At 36.0% G+C, this 18189-nt stretch overlaps 1 long non-coding RNA gene across 1 annotated transcript; it reads left to right on the top strand.

The window, feature by feature from the left end:
- Positions 1–8849: 8849 nt before the first annotated feature.
- Positions 8850–16484, top strand: LOC121387026. The gene is made up of 4 exons (XR_005959768.1): positions 8850–9239; positions 11418–11517; positions 13695–13794; positions 15974–16484. It is a non-coding gene; the product is annotated as an uncharacterized LOC121387026 (long non-coding RNA).
- Positions 16485–18189: the final 1705 nt, after the last annotated feature.

Genomic DNA, 18189 nt, shown 5'->3' on the forward strand with positions numbered 1-18189 from the left:
TATAGGTCAACGACTTCTCGTCCTTGGTCATCGAACTTCCGAGGAAACACACCTTTCAACGTGCGTAGTATGTTTTAAAGTCAATATTACGTTTTTCCTGGAAACATTTACCCAATGAAGACAGTATTTCTTTTTTATTGTATTGTATTGAATTGTATTGTGTTGTTGTGTAGCATTTGGGTTAAATCCCTCAAATCAGAAAGACAACAATGCTGGGTAGGATTCGGTTTATTTGGCAACCGTCAAATAAAGGTCCTGAAAATAGTATATAAAAATATGTAATATAATATAATTGGTAAAACGCCGTGTCATCATCATACAATGCAAATGTTATACATCTCACAACTTTACAAAATACACATCGTCAAGGATACCAAGTTATAGATTACTTAACAGTTATACGTTATCAGAATAAACATGTATATACATCCAAAACCTCATCCGTGGACATAACCCACTGATTCAATACAACATAAATACTCTTCAACTTATGAATAAGCTGATTCACACTCGCCTCTGGACCCAACCTCATCGCAACTCGAGCTGCATCACCTTTCAGAGAAGAGCGTACAACCCTAGCCACGACATCTGTGGAGTGTTTCTTATCTCTCTGCAAACACTCAACCTCGTACACCCAAGTATCAAAGGAACTTTCATGCTTAATTCCACTATCACCTGAAAAGACTGAGATTCTTGGTGGTTGGTTTAGCTGATAAGTATTAGCAATCGGCGGCGTCTGCCCAGCTGGAGAGGAATCACTTAAAGACTTCGCATATTCTAAAGCCCAAGCTTTAAAATCTTCTGGAGTGTCAGACTTAGGTTTAATACCTAACTGTTTAAAAGTGGCGAGCAAGGTTGGAAGTTCTTCCATAGTAATGTTTTCAGGAGGTTCGTCCTCAACCTGCTCCTCGTCAGACCAATGACCTAAAAACTTTGCCATCCCGTAACAAAACAATAAACCAGACTATAATCACAGGACCTCTCTGGAATAGAAACAAATCTAGTTATTTACAGCACGAGAAACTCAAGTCATAAAACTGAAATAAATCTAGCAACTATATCCCGATATCATCATTCAATACCTCAGCAATACCACCAAACACAAAGAATATAATACCAAGAGGACCACAGGGTAGAAAATAAACTTCACCCTGTACCGCTTGGGACATAAAACAACTAAGGGAACTATATAACCAAGAGTGTTTCAGTATCCTTGCAGATTGTAATTGTAAGCACTACCACTTAATTATCAAGACATCCTTAAATGTTGATTGTCAATCACAATAATATATTAACGAGTAGCTGTGTTTTATTACACAGAATAAGGAATGAAGAAAGCTGAAAGGAAAACAACTGGTAAGGCTAAATCAAGTCAGAAAAGGACTGTCATGTGCGTGCTTATGTTAGTTGTGAGTTGAACACGTGCAATGAAAAATAAAAATAAATAAATAATAATTTAATTTTTAAATTTAAATTTAAATTTAAATTTCTAATTTAATTCGAAATTTAATTCATAAGTTTATATTAAACTAACCTACAATACACATTTAATTCGCAAATATGAGCGAAATTAAACTAGCTTTCAAACTGCAAACTACAAACTACTCAACAGGTAAGCACAACTATAGCTATGTTGACCAAGTGTGTAACGTAAATATAAACAAGCAAAAATTTTTTTTTAAAAAAAACACGTTCATCAAACAAGATTTAACAGTCCTAAAAAAAAATCAAAGATTGTGAGATGTACAGCAGAAAAAAAAAAAAATCTCACAAGTGATAAACAAATGATACTATCAACATTTCAAAGTATTTTAACATTTGATGAGTGGTTATATAAAAAAATTACATCCACCTAATTACAAAAAAATATATGTATACATAAACACACAAATACCAGAGCTCTGTCAATAAAACAAGCTTCTACTCACATTAAATTGAACTGCAGTTCAGAATAGAGAATACACAATACACAGAACACAGAACACAGAACACAACACACAAAATGCTCACTAAGCAAGTTTTTGTACTGTTCAATGTCCAACACAACACTCCACACTGTCCGTCTGTCCGTTCACGGATTGTCCCAACACAGGAAATGACGTCATCTCGAGTCCCTACGTCGGCTCCATTGTAGCATTTGGGTTAAATCCCTCAAATCAGAAAGACAACAACAATGCTGGGTAGGATTCGGTTTATTTGGCAACCGTCAAATAAAGGTCCTGAAAATAGTATATAAAAATATGTAATATAATATAATTGGTAAAACGCCGTGTCATCATCATACAATGCAAATGTTATACATCTCACAACTTTACAAAATACACATCGTCAAGGATACCAAGTTATAGATTACTTAACAGTTATACGTTATCAGAATAAACATGTATATACATCCAAAACCTCATCCGTGGACATAACCCACTGATTCAATACAACATAAATACTCTTCAACTTATGAATAAGCTGTAAATCTAGCAACTATATCCCGATATCATCATTCAATACCTCAGCAATACCACCAAACACAAAGAATATAATACCAAGAGGACCACAGGGTAGAAAATAAACTTCACCCTGTACCGCTTGGGACATAAAACAACTAAGGGAACTATATAACCAAGAGTGTTTCAGTATCCTTGCAGAATTTTATAGTGCTCATCAAAGGGATGATGAGGATGTTTCATCTTGGGGTTGCCGAGTTGAGCAGTTGTACTACAAAGCTTTCAAGTCTAGTGGGCATCTTGCAAACTCCAACCATACGTTACGAACTCGTTTCTGGGGTGGACTTAGACAATGGATGAAGGATTGTAGTGGACACATCTTCGATAAAACTCAGGACTTTGATAGATTAAGAGTTGAGTTACGTCGGGTAGAACAGAATCATCATGAGTTTATTTTGACAGAGAAATCTATTCCCAGCAAGAAACCAATCCCCGCTAAGAGAAGCACTGTTGCTGTAGATGCATCATCGATTGACGAGGCAGATGGTATTAAAAGATTGGAAGCTATGATGTACAAACTGTCAGCACGATTTGATAAGCTTGAGAACAGGTTGAATGACACCGCGCCCAAGACTACAAATCAAGATTTTCCAGCCAAACCGATATCTACATCGATTTCACAAGATGTGAGACGACAGTCTACCGTGGACAATGGACAAAGACAGAGACGCAGACAACAAATAGAGTGTTACAAGTGTGGTCAGCCAGGTCACATTGCCCGAGGTTGCAGAAACGAGTCCGTTCATTTAAACTGAACAGAACTTTTGTTGCGGAGCAAACAAAGGTAAACAAGGAAAGTAGCTCCACTGTATTTGCCAATTTTGTACCCGATGGTCTTTTAGGAAAAGCCAACGAGGTATCAGTTTTGGTTAATGATCACGTATGCACTGCTCTGTTAGACACTGGCTCGACAGTGTCTACAGTTAGTGAAAAGTTTTACTGTGAGTATTTGTCGGATGAAGAGATTCACCCACTTACTGAACTTTTGAACGTTGAATGTGCAGATGGGGAGTCTTTGCCGTATAGTGGTTATGTGGAAGTCTCTTTGGTTTTTCAGGGGTTTACTGATAAACCAATGTGTTGTTTGTGCTTAGTGGTTCCCAACAGCGCATACAATGCTACTGTGCCTGTTTTATTGGGGACTAATATTTTAATTCCAGCTTTGAATGACTGCCGTCATAAACATGGCGAAAGGTTTTTACAGGTTGCAAACTTACACACTCCATGGTATCTAGCCTTTCGTAGTATTGTTTTACAGGACAAAGGACTTTCTAGAAGTAAAGGAAGATTGGGACTTGTTCGAAGTGCACAGAGGAATAGTATGGCCATCTCACCAAACTCTTGTGTTACTCTTTCAGGTTTCATAGACAAGAAGATTCCTTTCAGGAGTACGTGTGCTATGATGGTAGCTGCCGGAGAGTGTGTTCAACCTGATTTGGAAGTTACTCCAGTGGTTGTTAATTACCAGTTTAACTCTGTTGCTCCAATAGAAGTGAGATTGTCTAATGTTACGACTAGGACAGTTGTTATACCACCCAAGGGTTTGTTATGCGAGTTACATGAGGTAACATTGGAAGATGATATTTCATCTGACAATGATATAAACGGTGATTGGTTACTCCAGAAGATGACACTCCCGAAGGAAGGTCTTACTGAGGGGCAACTATAAAGGGGTACAGACCTGATTTTAGAGTATCAGGATGTATTTTCGTCTGGCGACGTTGACATTGGGCACTGCACAAAAGTACAACATCGGATCAATTTGGTTGATGAGACGCCCATCAAGCAACGCCATCGCCGGATACCTCCATCTATGTATGAAGAAGTCAAGCAACATCTTCGACAATTATTGGTTGCAGGTATTATTCGAAAGTCACATAGTCCATGGGCTTCCCCTGTTGTGATTGCCAAGAAGAAAGATGGTTCACTTCGCATGTGTGTTGACTACAGACAGTTAAACCAGCGCACAGTGAAAGACTCTTATGCCTTGCCAAGAACAGAAGAACTATTCGACTGCTTGTCTGGTTCTAAGTTTTTTTCGGTAGTCGACATGAAGAGTGGTTATCACCAAGTGGAGATAGCAGAGGAGCATAAACCCAGGACTGCATTCACAGTAGGACCACTTGGCTTTTATGAGTATAACAGGATGGGTTTTGGACAGACTAACAGTCCAGCAACTTACCAGCGTCTTATGGAGGATTGCCTGGGGGATCTTTATTTACAGAAGTGCTGTATCTTCATAGACGATCTCATCATTTTTTCAACCACGTTTGAAGAGCATCTTCAAAGGCTCAAACTGGTGTTTGAACGTCTGAGAGACTACAATCTAAAGTTGGCACCAAAAAAATGCTCATTCTTTCAAGATCAAGTGAAATATCTTGGTCATATAGTGTCAGCTGAAGGAGTTAAAGTCGATCCAGAGAAAGTGGAAAAGATTGTTAATTGGCCAGCTCCATCAAATCCTGATCAACTTCGACAGTTACTCGGATTTATGGGATATTATCGCAAATATATTCCCAATTTTTCAGCAATAGCTCGACCCCTCAACAGTCTTCTTCCACCGACCAGAACCAAACAGAAGAAAAAGTCAAAGATGAAGCGACTTGAGGTTGAGTGGGTGTGGGGTGTAGACCAGCAGATTGCCTTTCAACGACTGAAGGAAGCCTTAACATCGCCACCCATACTTGCCTATGCTGATTACTCTCTTCCTTTTGAGCTTCACACAGATGCAAGTGCGTCGGGGCTTGGTGCGGTTCTTTACCAGGAACAAGATGGGTTGAAGAGGGTTATCGCGTATGCAAGTCGTGGAGTTTCCAGATCTGAGAGGAACTATCCTGCACACAAGCTTGAATTTTTAGCTTTGAAATGGGCCGTCACAGATAAATTCAGTGATTATCTTTATGGTCATAAGTTTGTGGTGTATACCGATAACAATCCCCTCACATACGTTTTAACAACGGCCAAGCTCGATTCCACAGGGCACAGGTGGTTAGCAGCTTTAGCATCCTATGACTTTTCTATTTTGTACAAGCCAGGGAAAAGTAATTCGGATACTGATGCTCTTTCTCGACTTCCAGGTAGAGACGATACAGGTGATGCAACATTTGGTATTACAGCAGAATCCATCAAAGCTATCTCTGCGGCATGTCAAATTCCCTGTTATGTTGAGAGTCTTTGTATGTCAGCTGGTGTCATTGACAATGATGATGAAGAGGGTGCCTCGATAAACAGCATGACGTCCCGAGATTGGAGACGCCACCAGACTGAAGATTCTACTATTGAACCTTTCCTGAGAAGCATGACTCAAGGTAGACGGCCACCATTGCATGCATTACCTCGTACAGCAGAAGCCGTGTCCATGCACAGGGAGCTTGATCACTTGATGCTGCATAGAGGTGTTCTTTATCGCTCGACTACTGTCAGGGGAGAAGAGAAGATGCAATTAGTGCTTCCTACAAAGTTTAGAGACGCAGCATTGCGAGGTTTGCATGATGATATTGGTCATATGGGACGTGAGCGAACTCTTTCTCTTTTGAAAGATCGTTTTTTCTGGCCGTTTATGTCCAAGAGTGTGGATGAGTGGGTGAAGAGATGTGGTAGGTGTTTGCGACGTAAGGGTCCAACAAACAGCAGAGCTCCACTTGTAAGCATAACCACCAGTCAGCCGCTTGAACTTATTTGTATTGACTTTTTAACACTAGAAACGTCCAAAGGTGGCTTTCAAAACATCTTGGTCATTACAGACCACTTCACAAGATATGCTCAAGCCGTACCTACAAAGAACCAGACTGCAAAAACCACTGCAGAAGTTTTGTTCGATCATTTCTTTGTTCACTATGGTTTTCCTCAGCGCTTACATTCTGACCAGGGTGCTAACTTTGAAAGTAAACTGTTGAAAGAGGTGTGTGACATTGCAGGTATCAATAAGTCTAGAACAACGCCATATCATCCTATGGGTAATGGCATGACAGAAAGATTCAACAGAACTTTACTGGATATGCTTGGCACCTTGGATCCAGGTAAGAAGGTTGATTGGAAGAGTCACGTAGCACCCTTAGTTCATGCCTATAACTGTACTAGACATGAGTCGACAGGTTTTTCACCATTCTTTCTTATGTTTGGCAGAAATGCACGACTTCCTGTAGATGTTGCTCTGGGGTTGGAATCGATCCAGGGTGAGAAGAACCTGAGTGACTACACAGCAGGCTTGCGCAAACGATTACTGGATTCTTATGGGTTAGCAGTCAGAGCAGCAGAACATAGTCGACAGCATCAAAAGAAAAACTATGATCTCAAGGTGCGTGGTTCAATCCTACAGATAGGGGATAGAGTGTTAGTTCGTTGCTTGGCGTTTGATGGCAAACACAAGATTGCGGATAAGTGGGAAGAGGATCCTTATATTGTGCAAAACCAGCCGAATAAGGATATCCCTGTCTTTGTAGTTCGTAAAGAGGATGGACACGGTCGATGCAGAACACTGCACAGAAATCTGTTGTTGCCAATAGGATCTCTTCCGGTTTCCGCAGACAACAAATCTGGAACACTTAAGCCAAAGCCAAAACCACGAACAATACCTGCGGCAAGGATACCTTCACCAGAATCCGATGACGAATTGGACTCGTCAGTAGATGAAGATTATGTTGATCTTTATGGGGATTCTGTAGTGTCGGTTATGGAGTCAACGGTCCCACTAACAGAGGTCAGCACCCCTTCCGCTGCTGACTCAGAATCTGTTAGTACGGTGCGTTCAGGCAGCTCTTCTACAGTAGAAGATGGGGAATCATCTCTAGAAGACGCTGATACAGATCACAGACCTGTTGAAAAAAAGCCAGCAGAAGATGTTCCTTGTTCTGATTCAACTCTGGAATCTGATACCAATTCAAGAAGCCCTATACCGGTTCCCAGGCGATCTACGAGGGAGAGACGTCCTCCTAAGTGGTTCACCCAGGGAGATTTTGTCATGATGCAGAATCATGATTGGAGAGATCGGGCTGGGTTCCTGGCTAACATGGCTTCAAACAGGTTATTTGAACAGATGCCTTCAGACGCAGTGAATGCTGTTTTACAAATTGTTTTGAGTGCGTCGAAACAATTTGATGTCAAATGACGAGGACGTCATTTTTTAAACTGGGGGGAGTATGTAACGGGGTAAAAATATATAACACTGTATGTATATATGTTTTATTTTATTTGCTACTTATTTTATAATATTTTATTAATGGGTTATTTCGTTTGTTTTTAGGATATTCGTCGTAGAGAATACCCTATTAGACAACGCCCTAACCTTTCTTTCCGGTCAAATTGGAGTTTAGCCAATGATATTTTATTCTGGTGTCATGTGACATTGGTCACGGCTAATCCGTGCCACATTCACATTGAACAGCAAGCCATCAACACACGACATAATTCTCAACTATTTCTTGATTATTTTTTCATCTTTTCTGCGACGGTTACACAGGATGAGGAATTGTCATTAATACTCGGCAACCAGTTCGGTCCATAGCCCACAGCCAAGGACCTTTATTTGACGGTCACATGACACCAGAATAAAATATCATTGGCTAAACTCCAATTTGACCGGAAAGAAAGGTTAGGGCGTTGTCTAATAGGGTATTCTCTACGACGAATATCCTAAAAACAAACGAAATAACCCATTAATAAAATATTATAAAATAAGTAGCAAATAAAATAAAACATATATACATACAGTGTTATATATTTTTACCCCGTTACAGTTGTATTGTGTGTTGTACTGTATGGTGTGGTGGTTGTATGTGCGTTATAATTAACAGGAATTTGGTAGTCAAAGAAGAAATATTTCGACGAAATAAAATGTTGTTGTGTATTCCTAGAAACACTGTTTCTAATGTCTGAAGTTAGTTTTGCAAAGAAAACAAATGAACTGAAAACTGATTACTCGTCCAACACTCCAATAATAAAACAAAAAAGTAAATCATAACAAATTAGGAAAAAACAACAAGAAATACAGATTAAAAAACCATCATGCGGATTCTGTTTTTAAAAGGGGATGGGATCAGACAGAATAAACTGCATTTACGTTTTGTTTATAGGGTGAGCACCCTCTAACTTCTGGTTAACAAATTCAATACACACACACATGCACAGACACGCGCGTGCACACATCATTACCAAATGTTTGACATCCAAACGCCGATGATTAATAAATCAATGTGCTCTAGTGGTGTCGTTAAACAAAACAAACTTCAACACACTAGTTATCAGCAGGGACATTTGGGGCCGAAGGTCATTTTCTTGATATAATGGTTTAAGTATTATCTTTTTAGTATGTTCTGTAACGGGTCTGTAACAGTCGGGGAGCGTCGCATTGTAGTCTCGTACAGGGGAAGCTAACGAGATTTGGTTGAACGAGACTACATTAATGTTTTTTCTGTTCTTTAAATTTTTGTCAACCTTTATTTTCGTGTGGAATTTCTTTCCACAAATTTTCTTCACACGCAAAAAATGGATATATATCCATTCTGTTTGTCAAGTTTAATGTATTTTAATATTTATCTATCCATCTATTTTCCTTTATGTATGTGTGTGGACGGACGGATGAAAGGAAAGTTGAATTTTGTTTCTATGATAAAACTTTCATATTATTTCATGTTTTACAGGCTAGGCCAAGAAACTCCATAAAGGTTAATAGAACTGTGATGTAGGCCAACGTCTTCTCGTCCTTGGTCATCGAACTTCCGAGGAAAGACACCTTTCAACGTGCGTAGTATGTTTTAATGTCAATATTACAGTAGTCACGTTTTCCGTTACATCTTCGGTTATTAAAAATCCCTGACCTACTTATTGGTCTTCAAAATTTCCCCTGATAACATATATATATCAGAGGACTGACTAATTCAATACGCGAACGAAAAATGGGTTACGCAACACTAGATTTGCGTGAGTGAGGCACGAAAGAAACGATCGTTCTCGTAAATTTCAGAGGACTAACTAATTCAATTATGTCAGAGGGCCTGCGAAGATACATGACGATTATCAATCGGCCATTAGCCTCAATACCGCATCTCTGCGTAAAATGGACACCAAATTTAGTTAATCCACAAACCTGCAACACATATTTGGATATGGTTATAACAGAGAGAAGCTAAAATCTGAGATGTTTAAACAGGAAAATACCGTCAAAAATAACTGGAGCTTGTCTCATTAACCATTACTTCTTAGACAACATTTGGATTTGGTTATAACAGAGAGAAGCTAAAGTCTGTGATGTTTAAACAGGAAAATATCGTCAAAAATAACTGGAGCGTGTCTCATTTACCATTACTTCTTAGACAACATTTGGATATGGTTATAACAGAGAGAAACTAAAGTCTGTAATGTTTAAACAGGGAAATACTGTCAAAAATAACTAGAGCGTGTCTCATTAACCATTACTTCGTAGATAACATTTGGATATGGTTATAACAGAGAGAAGCTAAAATCTGTGATGTTTAAACAGGGAAATACTGTCAAAAATAACTGGAGCTTGACTCATTAACCATTACTTTTTAGACAACATTTGGATATGGTTATAACAGAGAGAAGCTAAAGTCTTTGATGTTTAAACAGGGAAATATCGTCAAAAATAACTGGAGCGTGTCTCATTAACCATTACTTCTTAGACGAACGTCCGTTTTTAAAAACTAGGGTACGTCGCTTTAATAAAACTCGTATCTTTATTTAAGTCAGAGTCAAAGGGAAATATTGATGAATTTATTTACACTCGGGCCGTTGCACAACGGCATGGGAAGAATATACACATATATAATTTATAACATTCACGTGACATGATTTTTGATAATAAACATACACAAATACTAGTAAATAAATTTCTATAAGAACAAGGTGTATAACAGAAACAGATACACTAAATACATGTACACATTTATGAACATCGTTATACACACACCACAGATATGTGTTCATATAAATATAGATATAATCTAGATACACAACGTATGTGGCCAGGTACTTATAAGCAAATAATAAATTATGTCACCGTAAAAATAATAACATATATTTTTGTTTTGTTTGGTTAGAGAAGCTTAAAGTTACTGATAATTATATTTATAAAATATATACTAATTTCTTTTATATTCCAATTCGCTTACTGTTCATTAATTCTTTAAATTTATAAGTACACGGTCGTTTACATTAAAGGGACATTCCTGAGTTTGCTGCATTGTAACGTGTTTCCTACTAATAAATATTTCTACGATAAAACTTTCATATTAAATATATTTTCTTGTTTAGAATATCTGTGTCTGTATATTCAATGTGTTTCTGGTCGTCTTAATATTTGTAAGAAGCCCAAACTGGATTTTGTCTTCAAATAATTTCGTAAAAAATAATATTTTAGGAAATAAAATGAAATTTAACCTATTACAAATATTAGAATGATCAGAAACACATTTAATATACAGCCACTAATATTTTATGCAGAAAAATATATTTGATATGTAATTACAATCGTAAAAAGGTCTCTCTTAGTCGATAACATCTTAAACATTGCAGCAAACTGAAGGTCATTTTCTTGATATAATGGTTTAAGTATTATCTTTTTAGTATGTTCTGTAACGGGTCTGTAACAGTCGGGGAGCGTCGCATTGTAGTCTCGTACAGGGGAAGCTAACGAGATTTGGTTGAACGAGACTACATTAATGTTTTTTCTGTTCTTTAAATTTTTGTCAACCTTTATTTTCGTGTGGAATTTCTTTCCACAAATTTTCTTCACACGCAAAAAATGGATATATATCCATTCTGTTTGTCAAGTTTAATGTATTTTAATATTTATCTATCCATCTATTTTCCTTTATGTATGTGTGTGGACGGACGGATGAAAGGAAAGTTGAATTTTGTTTCTATGATAAAACTTTCATATTATTTCATGTTTTACAGGCTAGGCCAAGAAACTCCATAAAGGTTAATAGAACTGTGATGTAGGCCAACGTCTTCTCGTCCTTGGTCATCGAACTTCCGAGGAAAGACACCTTTCAACGTGCGTAGTATGTTTTAATGTCAATATTACAGTAGTCACGTTTTCCGTTACATCTTCGGTTATTAAAAATCCCTGACCTACTTATTGGTCTTCAAAATTTCCCCTGATAACATATATATATCAGAGGACTGACTAATTCAATACGCGAACGAAAAATGGGTTACGCAACACTAGATTTGCGTGAGTGAGGCACGAAAGAAACGATCGTTCTCGTAAATTTCAGAGGACTAACTAATTCAATTATGTCAGAGGGCCTGCGAAGATACATGACGATTATCAATCGGCCATTAGCCTCAATACCGCATCTCTGCGTAAAATGGACACCAAATTTAGTTAATCCACAAACCTGCAACACATATTTGGATATGGTTATAACAGAGAGAAGCTAAAATCTGAGATGTTTAAACAGGAAAATACCGTCAAAAATAACTGGAGCTTGTCTCATTAACCATTACTTCTTAGACAACATTTGGATTTGGTTATAACAGAGAGAAGCTAAAGTCTGTGATGTTTAAACAGGAAAATATCGTCAAAAATAACTGGAGCGTGTCTCATTTACCATTACTTCTTAGACAACATTTGGATATGGTTATAACAGAGAGAAACTAAAGTCTGTAATGTTTAAACAGGGAAATACTGTCAAAAATAACTAGAGCGTGTCTCATTAACCATTACTTCGTAGATAACATTTGGATATGGTTATAACAGAGAGAAGCTAAAATCTGTGATGTTTAAACAGGGAAATACTGTCAAAAATAACTGGAGCTTGACTCATTAACCATTACTTTTTAGACAACATTTGGATATGGTTATAACAGAGAGAAGCTAAAGTCTTTGATGTTTAAACAGGGAAATATCGTCAAAAATAACTGGAGCGTGTCTCATTAACCATTACTTCTTAGACGAACGTCCGTTTTTAAAAACTAGGGTACGTCGCTTTAATAAAACTCGTATCTTTATTTAAGTCAGAGTCAAAGGGAAATATTGATGAATTTATTTACACTCGGGCCGTTGCACAACGGCATGGGAAGAATATACACATATATAATTTATAACATTCACGTGACATGATTTTTGATAATAAACATACACAAATACTAGTAAATAAATTTCTATAAGAACAAGGTGTATAACAGAAACAGATACACTAAATACATGTACACATTTATGAACATCGTTATACACACACCACAGATATGTGTTCATATAAATATAGATATAATCTAGATACACAACGTATGTGGCCAGGTACTTATAAGCAAATAATAAATTATGTCACCGTAAAAATAATAACATATATTTTTGTTTTGTTTGGTTAGAGAAGCTTAAAGTTACTGATAATTATATTTATAAAATATATACTAATTTCTTTTATATTCCAATTCGCTTACTGTTCATTAATTCTTTAAATTTATAAGTACACGGTCGTTTACATTAAAGGGACATTCCTGAGTTTGCTGCATTGTAACGTGTTTCCTACTAATAAAATTTTACGATAAAACTTTCATATTAAATATATTTTCTTGTTTAGAATATCTGTGTCTGTATATTCAATGTGTTTCTGGTCGTCTTAATATTTGTAAGAAGCCCAAACTGGATTTTTGTCTTCAAATAATTTCGTAAAAAATAATATTTTAGGAAATAAAATGAAATTTAACCTATTACAAATATTAGAATGATCAGAAACACATTTAATATACAGCCACTAATATTTTATGCAGAAAAATATATTTGATATGTAATTACAATCGTAAAAAGGTCTCTCTTAGTCGATAACATCTTAAACATTGCAGCAAACTGAAGGTCATTTTCTTGATATAATGGTTTAAGTATTATCTTTTTAGTATGTTCTGTAACGGGTCTGTAACAGTCGGGGAGCGTCGCATTGTAGTCTCGTACAGGGGAAGCTAACGAGATTTGGTTGAACGAGACTACATTAATGTTTTTTCTGTTCTTTAAATTTTTGTCAACCTTTATTTTCGTGTGGAATTTCTTTCCACAAATTTTCTTCACACGCAAAAAATGGATATATATCCATTCTGTTTGTCAAGTTTAATGTATTTTAATATTTATCTATCCATCTATTTTCCTTTATGTATGTGTGTGGACGGACGGATGAAAGGAAAGTTGAATTTTGTTTCTATGATAAAACTTTCATATTATTTCATGTTTTACAGGCTAGGCCAAGAAACTCCATAAAGGTTAATAGAACTGTGATGTAGGCCAACGTCTTCTCGTCCTTGGTCATCGAACTTCCGAGGAAAGACACCTTTCAACGTGCGTAGTATGTTTTAATGTCAATATTACAGTAGTCACGTTTTCCGTTACATCTTCGGTTATTAAAAATCCCTGACCTACTTATTGGTCTTCAAAATTTCCCCTGATAACATATATATATCAGAGGACTGACTAATTCAATACGCGAACGAAAAATGGGTTACGCAACACTAGATTTGCGTGAGTGAGGCACGAAAGAAACGATCGTTCTCGTAAATTTCAGAGGACTAACTAATTCAATTATGTCAGAGGGCCTGCGAAGATACATGACGATTATCAATCGGCCATTAGCCTCAATACCGCATCTCTGCGTAAAATGGACACCAAATTTAGTTAATCCACAAACCTGCAACACATATTTGGATATGGTTATAACAGAGAGAAGCTAAAATCTGAGATGTTTAAACAGGAAAATACCGTCAAAAATAACTGGAGCTTGTCTCATTAACCATTACTTCTTAGACAACATTTGGATTTGGTTATAACAGAGAGAAGCTAAAGTCTGTGATGTTTAAACAGGAAAATATCGTCAAAAATAACTGGAGCGTGTCTCATTTACCATTACTTCTTAGACAACATTTGGATATGGTTATAACAGAGAGAAACTAAAGTCTGTAATGTTTAAACAGGGAAATACTGTCAAAAATAACTAGAGCGTGTCTCATTAACCATTACTTCGTAGATAACATTTGGATATGGTTATAACAGAGAGAAGCTAAAATCTGTGATGTTTAAACAGGGAAATACTGTCAAAAATAACTGGAGCTTGACTCATTAACCATTACTTTTTAGACAACATTTGGATATGGTTATAACAGAGAGAAGCTAAAGTCTTTGATGTTTAAACAGGGAAATATCGTCAAAAATAACTGGAGCGTGTCTCATTAACCATTACTTCTTAGACGAACGTCCGTTTTTAAAAACTAGGGTACGTCGCTTTAATAAAACTCGTATCTTTATTTAAGTCAGAGTCAAAGGGAAATATTGATGAATTTATTTACACTCGGGCCGTTGCACAACGGCATGGGAAGAATATACACATATATAATTTATAACATTCACGTGACATGATTTTTGATAATAAACATACACAAATACTAGTAAATAAATTTCTATAAGAACAAGGTGTATAACAGAAACAGATACACTAAATACATGTACACATTTATGAACATCGTTATACACACACCACAGATATGTGTTCATATAAATATAGATATAATCTAGATACACAACGTATGTGGCCAGGTACTTATAAGCAAATAATAAATTATGTCACCGTAAAAATAATAACATATATTTTTGTTTTGTTTGGTTAGAGAAGCTTAAAGTTACTGATAATTATATTTATAAAATATATACTAATTTCTTTTATATTCCAATTCGCTTACTGTTCATTAATTCTTTAAATTTATAAGTACACGGTCGTTTACATTAAAGGGACATTCCTGAGTTTGCTGCATTGTAACGTGTTTCCTACTAATAAAATATTTCTACGATAAAACTTTCATATTAAATATATTTTCTTGTTTAGAATATCTGTGTCTGTATATTCAATGTGTTTCTGGTCGTCTTAATATTTGTAAGAAGCCCAAACTGGATTTTGTCTTCAAATAATTTCGTAAAAAATAATATTTTAGGAAATAAAATGAAATTTAACCTATTACAAATATTAGAATGATCAGAAACACATTTAATATACAGCCACTAATATTTTATGCAGAAAAATATATTTGATATGTAATTACAATCGTAAAAAGGTCTCTCTTAGTCGATAACATCTTAAACATTGCAGCAAACTGAAGGTCATTTTCTTGATATAATGGTTTAAGTATTATCTTTTTAGTATGTTCTGTAACGGGTCTGTAACAGTCGGGGAGCGTCGCATTGTAGTCTCGTACAGGGGAAGCTAACGAGATTTGGTTGAACGAGACTACATTAATGTTTTTTCTGTTCTTTAAATTTTTGTCAACCTTTATTTTCGTGTGGAATTTCTTTCCACAAATTTTCTTCACACGCAAAAAATGGATATATATCCATTCTGTTTGTCAAGTTTAATGTATTTTAATATTTATCTATCCATCTATTTTCCTTTATGTATGTGTGTGGACGGACGGATGAAAGGAAAGTTGAATTTTGTTTCTATGATAAAACTTTCATATTATTTCATGTTTTACAGGCTAGGCCAAGAAACTCCATAAAGGTTAATAGAACTGTGATGTAGGCCAACGTCTTCTCGTCCTTGGTCATCGAACTTCCGAGGAAAGACACCTTTCAACGTGCGTAGTATGTTTTAATGTCAATATTACAGTAGTCACGTTTTCCGTTACATCTTCGGTTATTAAAAATCCCTGACCTACTTATTGGTCTTCAAAATTTCCCCTGATAACATATATATATCAGAGGACTGACTAATTCAATACGCGAACGAAAAATGGGTTACGCAACACTAGATTTGCGTGAGTGAGGCACGAAAGAAACGATCGTTCTCGTAAATTTCAGAGGACTAACTAATTCAATTATGTCAGAGGGCCTGCGAAGATACATGACGATTATCAATCGGCCATTAGCCTCAATACCGCATCTCTGCGTAAAATGGACACCAAATTTAGTTAATCCACAAACCTGCAACACATATTTGGATATGGTTATAACAGAGAGAAGCTAAAATCTGAGATGTTTAAACAGGAAAATACCGTCAAAAATAACTGGAGCTTGTCTCATTAACCATTACTTCTTAGACAACATTTGGATTTGGTTATAACAGAGAGAAGCTAAAGTCTGTGATGTTTAAACAGGAAAATATCGTCAAAAATAACTGGAGCGTGTCTCATTTACCATTACTTCTTAGACAACATTTGGATATGGTTATAACAGAGAGAAACTAAAGTCTGTAATGTTTAAACAGGGAAATACTGTCAAAAATAACTAGAGCGTGTCTCATTAACCATTACTTCGTAGATAACATTTGGATATGGTTATAACAGAGAGAAGCTAAAATCTGTGATGTTTAAACAGGGAAATACTGTCAAAAATAACTGGAGCTTGACTCATTAACCATTACTTTTTAGACAACATTTGGATATGGTTATAACAGAGAGAAGCTAAAGTCTTTGATGTTTAAACAGGGAAATATCGTCAAAAATAACTGGAGCGTGTCTCATTAACCATTACTTCTTAGACGAACGTCCGTTTTTAAAAACTAGGGTACGTCGCTTTAATAAAACTCGTATCTTTATTTAAGTCAGAGTCAAAGGGAAATATTGATGAATTTATTTACACTCGGGCCGTTGCACAACGGCATGGGAAGAATATACACATATATAATTTATAACATTCACGTGACATGATTTTTGATAATAAACATACACAAATACTAGTAAATAAATTTCTATAAGAACAAGGTGTATAACAGAAACAGATACACTAAATACATGTACACATTTATGAACATCGTTATACACACACCACAGATATGTGTTCATATAAATATAGATATAATCTAGATACACAACGTATGTGGCCAGGTACTTATAAGCAAATAATAAATTATGTCACCGTAAAAATAATAACATATATTTTTGTTTTGTTTGGTTAGAGAAGCTTAAAGTTACTGATAATTATATTTATAAAATATATACTAATTTCTTTTATATTCCAATTCGCTTACTGTTCATTAATTCTTTAAATTTATAAGTACACGGTCGTTTACATTAAAGGGACATTCCTGAGTTTGCTGCATTGTAACGTGTTTCCTACTAATACAATATTTCTACGATAAAACTTTCATATTAAATATATTTTCTTGTTTAGAATATCTGTCAAGTGTTTAAATGTTTTTATGTAAAATATATATGTTTAAATAAATAAAGTTTTCCCACAGAATTCCACAGGGCGTTTAAGTTATTAATTAATAGTCACCAAACGAAAATCAGTCCATCACGAAAAGTTCAATGCACGACTGCCAAGGGCTGCTAAACAAGATGACCGGTCGCCGCTCCTTCATGCCTTGTTGACGTGGTAACTTCTGACGGTGCTGGACAGGAGATACTCTAACTTCGAGTTCTGAAGATTGTGCGTTGATTCCCAGTTTATATAGGCATCTGAAGACGTGTGCAACAGAATGCACTCCACAAGAACATCGTGCAGAACTCATAACTTACGATGTAAATTAATTCGCCGACCAATCAAATCATTCCAAAAACGAAAAGCCACCAGACAAGTGCTCCACGGATCACGGTCTGGCTATACGAACAGACAAAAACAAAATGTCAGCCACCTTGCCGAACACATGTCTGCTCTCCAGGTAAGTCATTATTTTATTATTTCAGCACGCCGTCGTTGTTTAAACACATGATAGGACATAATGAGATATGTCCGCCACAGTTATATTTT

Source organism: Gigantopelta aegis, chromosome 13 (assembly GCF_016097555.1).
Source record: "Gigantopelta aegis isolate Gae_Host chromosome 13, Gae_host_genome, whole genome shotgun sequence".
Classification (NCBI taxonomy): domain Eukaryota; kingdom Metazoa; phylum Mollusca; class Gastropoda; order Neomphalida; family Peltospiridae; genus Gigantopelta; species Gigantopelta aegis.